The sequence below is a fragment of the Drosophila kikkawai genome, chromosome 3R, assembly GCF_030179895.1.
Source record: "Drosophila kikkawai strain 14028-0561.14 chromosome 3R, DkikHiC1v2, whole genome shotgun sequence".
Classification (NCBI taxonomy): Eukaryota; Metazoa; Arthropoda; class Insecta; order Diptera; family Drosophilidae; genus Drosophila; species Drosophila kikkawai.
In genome coordinates, this window is record NC_091731.1 from 1,914,200 (window position 1) to 1,930,506 (window position 16,307).

A 16,307-nucleotide genomic window follows, 5' to 3' on the forward strand; every position below is an offset into this window, starting at 1 on the left:
GCAAACCTACGATATCCAGAAAGTATAAACTATAGTTATAATATGTACTGCAGACCACTCTTAATAATTTATCATTCGAAAACAAACGAGCTATCTATCTAGGGAGTTCGGTTGCTTTACTTTTATTGGTCGATCTTACTCAGCGCACGCAAATAATTCGATATCCGAACAAAAAAATAAAGTACCTCCTAGACATTTGGGCTTAAATAACTGAAATCTCTCGTTATGTAGGATTCAATTATCGCGGCCCCACGTTTGGGCGCCAAATACTTATGTAATGGTTGCCTACACTGAAGAAAAATTGATCACAACTATCTACAGTGTAAGTTAACTAAATCAGGCAGCAGTGTTACAGCGGAACGGGACCCTCTTGTTGCTTCTAGCTCTTCCGGGATGGGGGGGTTATTGCTGTTACTGCTTCCGACATTACACGAAGAATTATTTATAGAGTCCCTATCTGAAACTAATAAGCCATCTGATCATGGCTGAAATATTCAGGCTAACTGCCTACAAAAGAAAATCAGAGAAAATCTCCAACTCACAGGACGACAATAATGAGGAAAAGGGAATATGTCTAGCACCAGGATCTGTTCGTGGCGTCTTAGCTGTTGTTTGACACACACGGAGTCGCTACCCACCCTACCAATGCCTTTGTACTTTAACTGTTAGCAAAGACCCCATATTGTAGCTGATCAAAACATTTAAATCCCCAGGTCACGAGATGAGTGCATCTACTCCATCATGATATTACTGATTCGATATGACATACTGCATTATTTATTTAAATAATTTCAATAGAAAAGTGACTTAAAGAAATTCTGATTAATGACAGAATAATTTCGAATGTTCGTTTTAATTAATTTGCTTCTTTTCATTTTTTAATTTAAACAATTCAGTTGCGATTCATTGATGCTTTCATTGCGACTACAAATGTTTTTCAACGATGACTTAATGCTTAGTTTCTAATTTACTTGTATTTTATTTATATATTTTTTGATAAAGTTAGCGAAAAGCAGAATATAACTACGCGTTCCTATTCATAATTCAAATATTTAATCTTCATAATTACGTTGGTGCTGGTAGCAATAGAGATCTGCAATGCATACACTAGCCAAGAATATAGCAAAACAAACGCATACCGAGAATTAAGATTTGGTAATGATCATTATATACTCAATAAGAGCGCGGCTAGAGGAGCATTTATACGCAATTAGAAGTGTCCAGAATCTTGCAGCCCAAAACAAACAAACAGAAAAGAATAACGAACAGAGCTTACGGCTCTTCACGGTAGCAGCGGTTGGCTTGGATGATCATATCATGTCACATTAAATTGGTGTTTATATATATATATCCATTTTTGGATCACTTACCCCATCCGATCCTCGTTGAAGGCCTTCACGATGACGTGGATGACGAGCTGTTAGCGTGTGTTTAAATGATTGTTAATTTAATGCAACATAAATGATTCGTTTGATCGACCCTGCTTATCGCGTTCTTTATGTTTGGTTGTGCGGGTTTTTAGGGCACATGAACCTAGGTCAAGTTTACGCAATCGCGTTCGCTTAGCTAGCGCATGCACTCTAGATACATACTACAGTTTTCCGAGGCTCAAACGAGCCAGATGCGACCGAAATCTGATTAAAAAATCCGAAACTTTTACAGTTGCATAAAACCTAACTAAATCTGCACTCCGGATCTAATGCCGGTTTTGTTTATTTCTGGAGGAGTTTACTCCGATCCTACGCCTTCGTCACGCGCTGGCCGAAAATTGTGGTCCCTGGCCACAACGTTTGTCGTCTCCCTTCCTCTGCCGCAGCTGGCGAAGCGCGGAAAGGAAAAATAAGTAATCCCACGCCGATGACGTAATCGGGGCTCCTGGCCACCGAGCAGATTCGCGGGCAGGGTCGCAAAGGTTTTCGCTTCACCCTTGGCAATATTCCGCTTGCCCTTATAGGAAGGTTCGACTAGAAAAACAACCGTGGTTACGGAGAGAGCTTTCAGTCATATAAGAAAACTATTTACCGACAGAGGATGATGCAGAGTAAACTGCGGTACGCTTGAGCGTGGAGCTCCAGAAGGTTCCTTCGCCTGTATGTAGGCGTGCAAGCCGAGAAGGCACGCCGTATTGCGCTGTCTCTATAGGAAACCAATATTAATGCAAGTGCAAATGGCTTGAAGTCTCAAAATAATTACCCAAAACCGGTGCGCGACACTGGCGGATGGTTAACTGGTCGGATGCAACGGCCGATGCCTTGTATTAAATTGGCAAAAGGGACACGTGGCACTTGTGTATTAATTCCGCTCACAGATCGACACTTCTGTAGCGTTCGGCGTTGCAGTGAAAAAGGAAGAAGGCGGATGTTTTGATCGTGTCGGAAATGATGCTTAATCGATTAATTCGTGCTGTCAACTGTCAATTTCGCACAGCTGATTGTGATCGACTAGGGCTGGAGCATACGATATGACTATCGTAAGGCGCGTATGTCAAATCTTTTGAATTTTACAACGTTAACCTTTTTGTCCAATGCTGCCCATTACATGCTCCGGCTCTGCTTGGTTATTCTCATCAGCTGCTAGCGGAGAAAATTTGTTAGAGTTGTTTGGGTCGTAGCTTTTGGTGACACGGTTGATCTTAGGCTTGTTACCAACCGTGTTATGTGGGCTAAGCTTACGCTTAATTTGGATGTAGCGATGCATGTCAGTCTGTATGGCCGGAACCGCTTATTGCTTATCGGAGTTCACGGTTTTTGTTACCATTGAATTTGGCGATGCGGCCGTTGGCACCGATTTCGCAATATTGGTCGTTGATTTAGTTGTTGCTGTTGCTTTTGCTACGTTTGCAGAACTTGCAGCTCTGCTTGTTGTTGGTGCGTCTTCCATCGAAGCCGGTGATGGTGGGGTGTGCCATTGGGAGCTCCAAGATGTAGGAGCTAGAATGAGTAGGGCGGGTGAGCAAGAGCGCGCTCTCGTGCCGTCGGCGGTCAGTAGAGCCGGGTTGGGCTTTGTAGACGTTTTTTCTGCTTCGATATCGCGAGTTGAGAAGTAAGTGAAACAGCCGTTTCTTTGGTTTACAGAGGTTCTACGCTCATTCTTTTGATCGCCGCTCATAATTTTGAGCTTGTTACGCATGGCACCATATAAATGAACTTTGCAGCTCAAAAACACGTCTCACGCACTAGTGTCCGTATGTCATACGCACTGTAGGGCTTGGTCTAGCTGACAGTACGTAGTTTAGAGTTCCGAATTTACTTTTTCACCATGAAAAAACACTTCGAGAATAAACCCCGCGTAGCGATCGTCCGTAAGCACGTCTGCACTCGATGAAGGTCGAATGCGAATTTTGACAAACCTTTTATTTGCAGTGCGATGCTTCACTACATGGTGTGGGTGCAGTTCTAGCTCAATGTGATGAATCTGGTTGTGAACGCCCTATAGCTTACATGTCCAAGAAGCTTAATAAAGCTCAACGTAACTATACAGTTACTGAACTCGAATTCATGGCCGTAGTTCTGGCAATAAAGAAACTCAGGATGTACATTGAAGGTTACAGTTTCAAAGTAATCACCGATCACTCAAGTCTTAAATGGCTAATGAATTAATCAGATCTCAGTGGTAGATTGGCAAGATGGGCTATCAAACTTCAAGGTTATACCTTCGAAATAGAGCATCGAAAGGGAACTGAAAACGTGGTTGTTGACGTTGATGGAGAAAGCGTGAGTACGGCCTAGCCGCAAAACAACCAAATAAAACTGAACCCATACTTATAATTTCGCCAAGACTTCTAATATATTTTAATGTAAAGTAAAAATCAAAAGCGTTCTCTCTTATCTTGAATTTATTTCCTTTCATTTGACATAAAAACAAACTGACTCAATAAGAGGTCTCGTAACGTAAATAACGTAAACTTAGGTTTAAGGATTAGATTTAGGAAAATGTGTTTCAATATTATCTCAGCCTGCAATTATATGACTTTGAAAATGAATTAATTTAATATCTTGTTGGGCACCTAAGGGGATGTAGAGCATTGGTTGTAAAAGGGTGGAGCCCGAATGGACTTCACAGGTTGGGAGGGTTAAGATTGAATCCAATAACATCGGAGCCTCATCTTCAGTAGGTACACTTCCTTCGTCTGATTCGTATTGTTTACCATATCCACAGCTAGAGTATCTCTGTCTACAATATTAGTTATGTAGCACCCTTGTTCATTTCAACACAAAACCCACGCCCATTTCCCTGAGCCTGCCGAGCAGAAAAAGTAGACAGAGCGTGTTGAGGTGGACAACGCTCGGTGAGTGTGTTTGTTACAAATAAGTGTCCAATAGTTTTTTGCTTTACAAATGGTGCCTTACACGAATAGTTTAACTTCAAAGATCATTTCGTTAAAATTGCACACTTAGCAGACGTGCTTTCGGATGCAACAGCTGATTTTGCAGCTCTTTTGCTAACATATGCTGTAAGGTATTAACATTTTGAGTATGAGGCCTAATCAATCAAACTGATTTTTTTTAAATTAAAGCACTTTTAAGAAATGATTAAATGCCACCCCATAGTGCAGTGTTGAGATGCCAGGTATTTATACCGGTAATAAAGTTTAAACGATTTTCTTCTTACAGCAACCTCAAGCGGGTAATTGGTTGGGTAATGAGGGCCAAAGGATTATGGCTTAAGCGTTCGGACAAGAAAGGACTTTTAACTGTCCAAGAGTTAGCTGACGCCGAAATTGAGATGTGTCGGATGGTGCAACAAGAGGCCTTTCCTGAGAAAATCGGGACCCTACGGAATCAACAGATTATTATTATTACCAAGCAAAGCCGAATTTAGGAACTGTCGCCATACATTGAAATAGACGGCTCTTACATCTATCGGGTCGAATAGATGAGGCCTCATATTTACCACAGTCGAGAGGTCGTCCAATCCTCCTTCCGAAAGATATTTAATTCTGAGGCACTTTCACACGAAATACCATCACCAGAACCAAGCAGTCATCATAAATGAGAAGTAGAAGAGTATTGCGGGTCCTTGGCCAGTTTGGTAGTCATTAGTCACGCATGACTGCGCACGAGGGGTGCGGAGGGTCATTAGTCACGCATGACTGCGCGCGAGGGGTGCGCAGGTGTCCTAATTAGCATAAAAAATCAATTAATTATTAGGGGAAAGGGGTTTAGGGTAAGATTCTCCCCCTCATTATTTTATGCATGCATGATCATGTGCAGTTTTGTGTGTTGTTAAGCGTGAGAAACTGATTGGGAGGGGTTAAAGGGATAAGGTGTGTGTGTTCAAGCATGGGAATTTGTGGGATTTTGTGAAGGAGGGAGGGATGAGACATAAGGAATTTGTGAGAATTTGTGAAGGAGGGAGGGATGAGGCATAATGCGTAAGAATTTATTAGGGTTAGTTATTGTGCGTATCCGGCTTGTGTTAATGTGATTCAATTAGGATAGCAGGTGTGTGTGTAAGTCACCCCAGTTATTTAACTTGTCTAAACGTGTAATACCTTGTAACGGTTTTGTTTCTGTTGTCATGCGTGAGAATTTGTGAGATCGTGTGGTGGTAGATGGGGTGAGTTCTCATGCTTGTGCCATGAAATTTCTAGGTATGAAGAGCGAGGGTTGTTGTGAGACTTGCTTACCTGTTGATCTATGAATTTGTGAGATCGTCTGGCTTGTGCCTGAACGGTTTGTACCTGGCCGACTCGTGTGGTGGTGGTGGATGGGAAATGTTCTCATGCTTGTGTGTAGCTTGTGCCAAGAAATTTCTAGGTATGAACAGCGAGGGTTGTTGCTTACCTGTTGATCTATGAATTTGTAAGATCGTGTGTGTGGCTCGTGTCTACCCAGGCCTGCTTGTGTGTTTTAATTGGTGGAAAGTAGATTCAATTAACTTGGCTAAACATGTAATGATATATTTTGTTGTATAATTTGAAGGTATTTTCTAGTTATGTGCATATAGGATGAGTATATGTATGACATAAGTGGAGAGTAGATGATGATATAGAAGGTTATAGATGTGTGTATATGAATATCACCCCCTTAATAGTGAGAAGGTATTCCGTGGGAAAGGGTGGGCGATCGTAAACGTTTAAATTAATAAAGAAAGCATGTGAAAGGAATCGAAGAAATTTGAATATATCCCAAAATATCTTCAAGACTTTCCCACACCGCATGAAAGAAAGAGTTGAGTGCATGTGAGGGTGGATGATCGCAGATGTTTGAATTAATAGAGAGGGCATGTGAACTAAAAGACACATTTTCTAGGAAACAAAAAATGTATCCTAAATATTCTTAAGACTTTCCCACACCTTTTATAACAAAGAGTTGTGTGTAAGGGTGGAGGATCTTAAGTGTTTCAACCCCACCATCCTATGTGTAACATATGTGGATGTTACCTTAAATTAGCATAATTTCGGGGAGCTAACCTTTCTAATAGAAAAGGGATGTGAACAAAAAGAGAAATTTGAAGAACACATAAGAATTTAAACATACCCCCTTAAGACTTTCTCACGCACATTCATAGAAATAAGGAAATGGGGTACTTTCTAAACCCCCAAAGAGTCATCTTGGAAAGTGCATTTCGGGAAATGGTTTTAGTTTAAAAAAACATTTTTCTTCGTCTCGAAAATTTCTCTCGGTCTCCAATAATACATTTTTTGTAAAGTGAAAACTCGACCAAGTGTTTAAAAAATATATAACAAAAAAAAAAAAGAAACTGAAAAAAAGCAAAGTGAAAGTGAACTGAATAATGTAAATAGTTCTGTGTTGTGCTATTGAAATCAGAAAAAAAAATAATAAAAATAAATAAATTAAAAAACAAACAAACAAAAGGAAAATTAAAAAAAAATATTTAAACTGTTTGTAAATAGTGCTGTGCTGTGCTATTAACCAAATCAAAAAAATAAAATAATAAAAACAAACAAACAAAAGGAAAATTTAAGAAATTATTAAAACTGTTTGTAAATAGTGCTGTGCTGTGCTATTAACCAAATCAAAAAAATAAAATAATAAAAACAAACAAAAGGAAAATTTAAGAAATTATTAAAACTGTTTGTAAATAGTGCTGTGCCGTGCTATTCAAAAAAAAAATCGATCAAGTGAATAAAAAAAAAAAACAAGAACCAAAATGTATCGATTCTGCGAAAAGTGCAATATGCCCACAAATTCCTCTGCTGAATGGAATCAGCATGTGCGAACGGAGAAGCATAAAATGAATGCTATTGAACCCGTGGATTCCCGGGTCAAAAAAGTAGCAGATGGATTTCGAGGGAGGATCCTTCACTACCTGTTCGAGAATACGCAGGCAGGAGTGATATTCCCGGCATCATTTCTACGAGAGGCAGGAGACGCATTTCTGCCTCATCTAGCAACAATTTTGGAAAGCTATGCATCCGTAAAAGTTAATTTTGAACTTTTCGGTTTGTATAAGCTATTAAAAGATGAAGAGGAGTGTATGGAGATGAAGTCATTTCAATCGAAAATGACAATTCTCTCCATGCACTCAGACATTAACAATGAATATGAGGAGCACACCGAGAAAATAATTGGGAAAATGGATGAGTTCCAAGAGAGGGATAGTGGATGGACATTGGTCCGCATCGCTCGGCTTGAGATGAACGTGAACCAATATTCACCAATAAGAGGATCGTCATTTATCGAGCTACCCAAGGCACTGGAACATAAAGCATCCATTGTGAATGTAAGAAACTTGAATGATGAGTTTTGTTTCAAGTGGACGATAATTGCGGCAATCATGAACAAATCAACCAAACGGAGTAGATGCAGCGGGTATAGGGTTAACATTGAAGATGATGTTATCACCCTCCAAAACGGATACCAATTGGATTTCAGTGGATTGGAGTTCCCTCTCAACCCCCGACATATCACGGATTTTATGAAAAAAAACCTGGAGCTGAGCGTATCTGTTTTTGGATATGATGATGGATTAATTTATGGCCCCATTTTTTACCCACCTGAGATGAAACCCCGCCACATAAATATGCTGCTTTTGGAGGAGGGAAATAAAGCGCACTACACATGGATAAGAAATCTTTCAGGGTGAGTCTTATTTATTATTTTTATTATTTTCCTATTTTTATTATTTTATTATAAATATATATATATATATATATATATATATATATATATATATATTTTTTTTTTTTTTTTATTATTTTATTATTTTATTTTTAGTTTTATTTTATTTTATTATTTTTTTTTTTTTTTAATTTTCTATTCACCTTATATATAGTTAAACGTTAGGGGGATTTTAGCTAATAGCTTCTTTTTTATTATTCATTGTTTTAGTTTGGTTGCCTCTCAGACGGGAAAAGGGAAAAGAAAGCAGTGGTTCTGCAATAGATGCCTGAATTATTCCTTAACTAAGGAAGCCGCCAAACGTCATTCTGAAGTGTGTAGCAAAATAGTTTCCAGACTGCCCAATCCGAAGAACGCCACCCTCCGCTACACGAATGTTCATAAGGAGGTTAAGGTGCCATTTTCAGTATATGCTGACTTTGAAGCTATACTGCAGCCTGATGAGAAGGCTATTAGTCAAAAACTATTTAAAATAAATACACATGTGCCTATAGCATATGCATATTATATTAAGTGTGCGTATGATGATAGTCTAAGTAAGATTGTAATTGAAACGACCTTAGAAGCAGGGCAAAATTTTGTGCATTCACTCATTACAAATTTAAAATGTATTTATTTAAATAATATTTCAAAAGAAGTTCCCATCCAAATGTCTGTGGATGAGGAAGAAGAATTCCAAAAAACTGATAAATGCCATATCTGCCATAGTCCCCTTTTATTAGATAGGGTGAGGGATCATTGCCATTTTACTGGTAAATTCAGAGGTGCTGCACATAATGCATGCAATTTAAAATATCAAGTCCCAGATTTCATCCCAGTTTTTTTCCATAATTTCTCCAGGTATGATTGTCATTTATTCGTGAAAGAATTGGCTCTCATACCTGGAGAAATGAGTGTTATTCCATCAAATAAGGAGCACTATATTTCCCTCTCAAAAACTATAACTACTGATGATGGGGGAAGTTTTCAGATTCGCTTCCTTGATTCTTTCCGCTTCATGTCGTCCGCCTTAGACACACTTGCATCAAACCTAGATGATGATCAATTAGTAACAACGAAAACCTTCTTTGAAAATCAGGAAGAATTTTCTTTGATGAGGCGTAAGGGTGTATTTCCTTATGAATATTTAGATTCAGTTGGGAGGCTATCAGAACCTTCTTTACCTCCTCGAGAAGCATTCTATAGCTCCCTAACAGAAACTAATTGTTCGGAAGAAAATTACACTCATGCACAGAGGGTTTGGGATAAATTTTCATGTCAAAATTTAAAAGATTATTTGGAATTGTATTTGAAAACAGATGTCTTGTTAATGACAGATGTTTTTGAAAACTTTCGAAATATCTGCATGAAAATTCATTCATTAGACCCTGCGCATTTTTACACCTTACCTGGTTTATCATGGGAGGCCATGCTAAAATATACCGAAATTGAGCTAGAACTGTTAACAGATATAGATCAATTAAAATTTCTACAATCGGGCATTCGTGGTGGTCTCGTGCAATGCGTAAATCGATATTCAAAAGCTAATCATAAATATTTGGATTCTTATGACGATAAAAAAGAATCCCAATATTTATCATATATTGATGCCAACAATTTGTATGGATGGGCCATGTCCCAACCTTTGCCATATGGAGGATTTGAATGGGTATCAAGGGAAACCCTTGATAATATAAATATATTAGAGCACCCAGATGATTCTGAATATGGCTACATGCTCGAGGTAGATTTAGATTATCCGTTTAGCTTGCATGAGACTCATAATGACTTACCATTTTGTTGTAGTAATCAGCTACCAACACCATCATCTAAAGTAAAAAAATTAATTGCAGATCTTAAAGATAAAAATAAATATATAATCCACTATAGAAATTTGAAACAGTGCTTAGAATGTGGGTTACAATTAAAAAAAATTCATAGAGGTCTTCGCTTCTTCCAAAAACCTTGGTTGAAGAAATATATTGATCTTAATAATTTTCATCGTACAAATGCTAAAACTCCATTTGATAAAGATTTTTATAAATTATCAAACAATGCGATATTTGGAAAGACCATGGAGAACGTTGATAAACGCGTTAATATTAAATTAATTTCAGAATGGGAAAGTGCAACTCCAAATGATTCTCCTGGTCGTAAAAGAGATTGTGCCCGTTCACTGATTTCCAAATCTAACTTCCATAGTCTGAAAAAATTTACGGATCATTTTTATGCATTTCAAATGAACAAATTAAATGTTTTAAATAATAAACCATTATATTTAGGTTTTTCAATTTTAGAAATTTCAAAATGGAAGATGTATGATTTTCATTATAATTATATGAAACCAAAATTTAATGAAAACATACAATTGAATTATATGGATACAGATTCATTTATATATACCATCAAAACTGATGACTTCTATAATGATATTAGAAATGATATAGAGTCATATTTTGATACATCTGAATTTCCAGATAAAATTGCAGAAACGTATAATTTTCCTAAAACCAATAAAAAAAAGTTAGGGTTTTTCAAAGATGAACTCAATGGGAAACCCATGCTCGAGTTTGTTGGTTTACGCTCGAAAATGTATTCATATAAATTTAGTGATGGTGATGGTAGCGCTGAAAAAACAATAAAAAAATCAAAAGGTGTCAAACGAAGCGCGATAGAGAAAATAGACTTTCATGATTATAAAAAGTGTTTGCTTTCTGAGGAGTCTGTGATAGGGTCAATGGCAATGATTCGATCATCAAATCATGTAGTATCTACTATTAGGTGTAATAAAATTATAGTAAAGATGATAAAAGAATTATAGATTCTAATAAAATGGGTACTATGGCATGGGCATTATAAAATAGAAGAAAAAGATTTAGAATGTAAAATAGCTGAATTAGATGTAAGTAAGTATTTTCGAATGGAATGAAAAAATAAAAAAATTGAAAATTGTACAAATAGGAGAACAAAAAAAATTAGAAGAATATTTACGAAAAAGAGAAGAAGAGCAATTTAGATTGGAAGATTGGAAAAACAATACAAAAATCAAAAGGTGTCACTTTTAAGATTATAAAAAGTGTTTGCTTTCTGAAGAGTCTGTGATAGGGTCAATGGCAATGATACGATCTTCAAGTCATGTAGTATCTACTATTAGGTGTAATAAAATTATAGTAAAGATGATAAAAGAATTATAGATTCTAATAAAATGGGTACTATGGCATGGGCATTATAAAATAGAAGAAAAAGATTTAGAATGTAAAATAGCTGAATTAGATGTAAGTATTTTCGAATGGAATGAGAAAATAAAAAAAAATTGAAAATTGTACAAATAGGAGTAATTTAGAACAAAAAAAATTAGAAGAATATTTACAAAAAAGAGAGGAAGACCAATTTAAATTGGAAGTCAAGGAATTAGAACAAGAGCTATTTATAATAAGAAAATCTGATGATTTTAAATAAAAAGTATTTAGATATTATATTATAATAAACAAGTACAATTTTATTTAAGAAAACTTTGTGAAACATGTAAAAACTTAATTCTAAGAACAAATGTGTATTTTTTAACAATATTAATTTTTTGAACAATAAAAATTATTAGTTTTATTTATATATTCATTATATTTTTAAGAACAATTGTATATTTTCTTAATCAATTTAAAAAAGTTAGTAATAATAACAATTTTAGAAAAAAAAAAAAAATTTTATTTTTAAATACAGAAACAATATAAATTTCAAAAAAATTTTTTAAATAACTTGATTCATTTCATTATTGGTGGGAAATTCTTCTTTTGGATCTAGTATATTAGATTTCACAATTTGGGTGTAATTAGTTAATCCTCCCTCCATTAAAATTACATCATTTTCGTTTTGGTTTGTATCATCAACATCAACAAATGGAGGGGGGAGGGGGTTTTCATCTTCTTGGTCTATATTTAAAGGTAAGATTTGTTTATAATTTTCAACCCCGCCTTCCATATAAATAAGTTCATTTTCATATAGCCGTCCTGCTTCTTCTTCTTCATCTGCGTCTACATAAAAAATCCCTTCTTCACTGATTAGATTATTTTCCAAAGCCTTATCTGTAAACAAAATTAAATAAAAAATAATTATGAAATATTCAACTATATACAAAAAAAAAAAAAATGAAAAATATATAAATACAAATTTAGTTCACTCACCTTTTTCATTCATATCATTTCCCCTATCTATAGAAAAATAAAAAGAGAAGAAAATAAAAGAAAAGAAAAAAATTAGTATAATATTTCAAAATTGAAAATAAACATAAATTTAGTTTACTCACCTTTTTTATTATTTGTATCATTTTGAATCTTGTTTTTCTCCCAGTCATAACCTTCACTAAATTTTATATTCTGGAAGAGAAATAACTTTTTACCTATGAAATTTCATCATTAAGTATTGATTGGAACTCATCAATGTTTTTAACCTTTATCTCATCGTTCGAAATCTGGGTTTCTTTTCTATTTAAATAATCATCTAACAGTCTATCTGCTATATTCCTCTTTTTTAAATATATTGCATTTATTTGCTCTGCCTCATCATTTCTAATTTCCCGCACTTGTGGTTTATCACTTAAATAGCCATCGTTAATATCCTGATACATGTTTTCTGTTGCAATTTGATGATCTGCCTCGCTCGAAATCTGTGTTCTAATTTTCTTGTCTTTCTTTCTCTCATTAACAAGAGCCTCTTGTGTTAACGCCTCAGCAAATTCAAAACAATTTATTCTAAGTGTTGATGGAGGAATATGATTTATTTTTTATTGTCAGTATTTGAGGTGTGAGCTAATCTAGATCTATAGTGACATTTAATACCCACCTTGCCATTTGAATATGAAATAATAAAATATCTATTAGCCCCTCTGTGACCTAAATCGAAATGACCACCTATTTTTTTCTCCTGGGCTATTAATTTTTGCTTAAAGTTTTCTATTAATTTTTTTTTAGTTATGGCTATACCTGTGCTATTCATAGTTGAACTATTTTTTAACCTACGCGTCGTGTTTCTCTTCACTGGTATGCGACTTACATTATCCTTATCATTATCGGGTATCCCCAACATGATCTTAAATGAAGAACTATCATCCGCCATAGTATTCGCTGTAGTTGTAGAAGTTGAAGTAACAGCTGAAGTTGATGTTTCTGCTTCAAATGTTGAACTATTGAGTAATAGCCTTTCCCTGGTCATCACAAAAGTTGTATTTGATTCGTTTCCGGTAGTAGAAGGTAAAATTGGTTCCAACGTCGTCGTCGTCGTCGTCGTCGATTGTTCTTCTCCATTCTCGAATAAAATTGGTGAGGGTGCAGGTTTATTTGTTGTTGTTGTTGTTGTTCCATCATCATTGTCATCATCATTGAAAATTGGAGAGGGTGCAGGTTTATTTGTTGTTGTTGTTGTTGTTCCATCACCCTCACTAATGAGGGTTGTATCAACTTCTCTATCCTCATTCAAAATTGGTGAGGGTGCAGGTTTATTTGTCATTGTTGTTGTTGCTACATCATCATCATCATCATCATCATTACCCCCATTAATGAGGGTTGTTTCCAGCGTTGAAGTCGATATTGCTCCTCCGTCCTCGATGAAAATTCGTGAGGGTGATGAAGGCGGGGTTGACGAAATTCGCAGCAGTGAAGGCACCATATTCTCACTCTCACTTTCACTTTCACTTTCACTTTCAATTAATTTCTCATTTTTATCATTAATAATAGTTGAGGATATGTTTTTGTAAATTTCGGTATCTTCCAAAATTTCAAAATTAAATTCTATCCTCATTATTTTGTTTGAGTTCGGTAAATTCATTAAAAACTCAACTTCATTTGATGAATTCCATGAAGTTGAGTTTGTTAAATTAGCTAGTACATATTTAACCGGAGCAGTCTTCACGCCACACCAAATAGTCGCGAAAACGAAGATCACGACCGCGTTGAAAGACATCGTGATGTTTTCCAATGTAAGAATAGTTGGGAACTGATCTGGACCGAAAATTCATTCGCCCTTTTCACATTGAGAACGAGCAGAGAAATTAAACAAAACATAGACATTCACATGCACATACAAACAATTATCAAGATTTTTCTTCGGTTTGTATATAGAAGGCACTGCTCACCACGCGCTATCAGCCGCATACCACACACATATACACACAGAGTATATACCACATCGCCCTCCACGCACATCGCCCTCAACGCACATCGCCCTCCACGCACTATCCGTCACGCATTAATTATAGAATTTCGTTTTTATGGACCCAGCTATCTTCTGTCTTTGGAAAGCCTAGCCAGCGCACAAGCACACGATCCCCCTTCCGCTTCAAAATCTTCTCGACGAGATAAGTGTGGGGGAACAAATTCTTTTTTATTTCTTGGGCATAGAAACCGCCTTCTATAGGGGTCCCCTTCAGATCTTCAAGTAAATAAGTGGTGGGGAATGTGTTGTTAACATGTCGTATTCAAAAAATTTCCGTGGTCCAGCCCGCTATGTACCCCTTTGTGAATACATGTTTATATTTACTTATGCGTACAAATTCCCCTTCCCGTAAATTTTTCTTATTTAAAAATACTTTTCGGTGATTGTAGACCGTTGATAAAAGTTGTTTCTCATTAGACGCATTGACGTCAATTGGTTTCATTTTTATTGTTCTATGCTTCCTGTTGTTGTAAATATCAATTAAGTTTTTATACATTTGAATCCATGTATATTTTCCATTGAAACTAAACTCACGCCACATAAGTTCTTTTAATGTTCTATTAAAACGTTCCACGATCGATGCTTTAAGAACGCTAAAAGTTGAGTAATGATGAATTTTAAATCGCGTCATTAATTCTTGAAATTGTTTATTATAGAACTCATTTCCATTATCTGTTTGTAAATTCTTGGGTGTCCCTCGACCAGACTTTAAAATGTTTAACATAGCTTTGGTGACATCTATTGCATTTTTTGATTTCACCGCCTCTCCCCACGCGAACTTAGAAAAACAATCCACAACTGTCAATAAATATTTATAGCCTTTATTGACAGTGGCATAAGGCCTCATCTCAACTAAATCAGCTTGCCACAAATCATTAATTCCTTTTACTATCACTCGACGTCGTGGGAAGTTTTTTAATGTGGGGCGATGTAATTCATTCACAATATCTCGCTTACTCATATTTTAATTTTATTCGGGATGAATGGTGTTCGCTCCTTAGATATTGTTTCACTTTTTAATATTGATTGCGGGTGAATTATATAGCTGAAAATACTATTTTCTATTTCATCAATTTGCATTATTATCTCACGAAGATTTTTCTTTAGATAATCAATTTTTGAAGAAATTTCATTCACTTTGCTCTCAACATGATTTATTCGGGGTTTTACTTTAAAAATTGACTGTTTCTGTGGTTGATTGGAAATTACAGTAGATATATTTGTTAATACTTTTCTTGTTTCATCATCAACATAATTCTTTGTTACTACATCATTTTCATAGATGGGAGGTAAACAATTTTTAAATCTTTTTCTCTGAAGATTTAAATTACCATCAGAGTCAGTGAGTAAGCTTTGAAATTTGATTACCCCCTTTTTAATCTCCCTTGAGTACTCTCTCTCAATTAAAAAACATCCAAACTTATCGAGTGTCATTATTATTATAAATATAAAAGCTGAAGGAATGGTATATTTAACTTTCAACTAAATCAGTTTTCGGATCTCTTTCACGGTGTGCGAATGGGCTTTTTTTAAGCAAAGTTCCTTCTATTTCCACCTGTTGCGTAGGAAGATTTGGTGGTGGTGGGTTTTTTGAGTTTATAAAACTATTAATATTTTCAATTTGATTAATTATGTTGTTCATCAAGATATCTATATGTTCTAATTGTGTAATCATTTTTATTGCTTTACTCTCCAACTCTGATACTCTTTTATTTCGATTCTCAAATGATTTGTCAATCGATTCCATTTGTAGCAATTTAACATCGTCAATTTTCTTGTCTACATATAGTTTAATGACTAAGTCATTACCATTTATTGGTTGTGAAGAGTTTTTTATTCTTTTTCTCTGTACATTTATATGGCCATCAGTATCAAGATAAACACCCGTGAGACTTTCAAGCTCCCTTTTGAAAAGTGAGGAAAATTCTCTATCATTCGAAAAATGACCAAACTTGTCAATTGAAATTTTAATATTAATTAAAAATTATAAAGTGTCTTCTATTTTATTAATATATTATTTTTTCTTCTCGCAGTTCT

General features: G+C 35.5%; 2 long non-coding RNA genes across 3 annotated transcripts in view; both read right to left on the minus strand.

Moving 5' to 3' along the window:
- The window catches only part of LOC138928930 (uncharacterized), a 1,213,248-nt gene that overhangs the window by 145,168 nt on the left and 1,051,773 nt on the right, over nt 1-16,307 (minus strand). The window lies entirely within an intron of this gene.
- LOC138928923 (uncharacterized) lies at nt 1,517-2,326 on the minus strand. Its single transcript, XR_011445330.1, has 3 exons — nt 2,194-2,326; nt 2,023-2,136; nt 1,517-1,964 (listed from the first exon to the last, which is right to left on the minus strand). It is a non-coding gene; the product is annotated as an uncharacterized lncRNA (long non-coding RNA).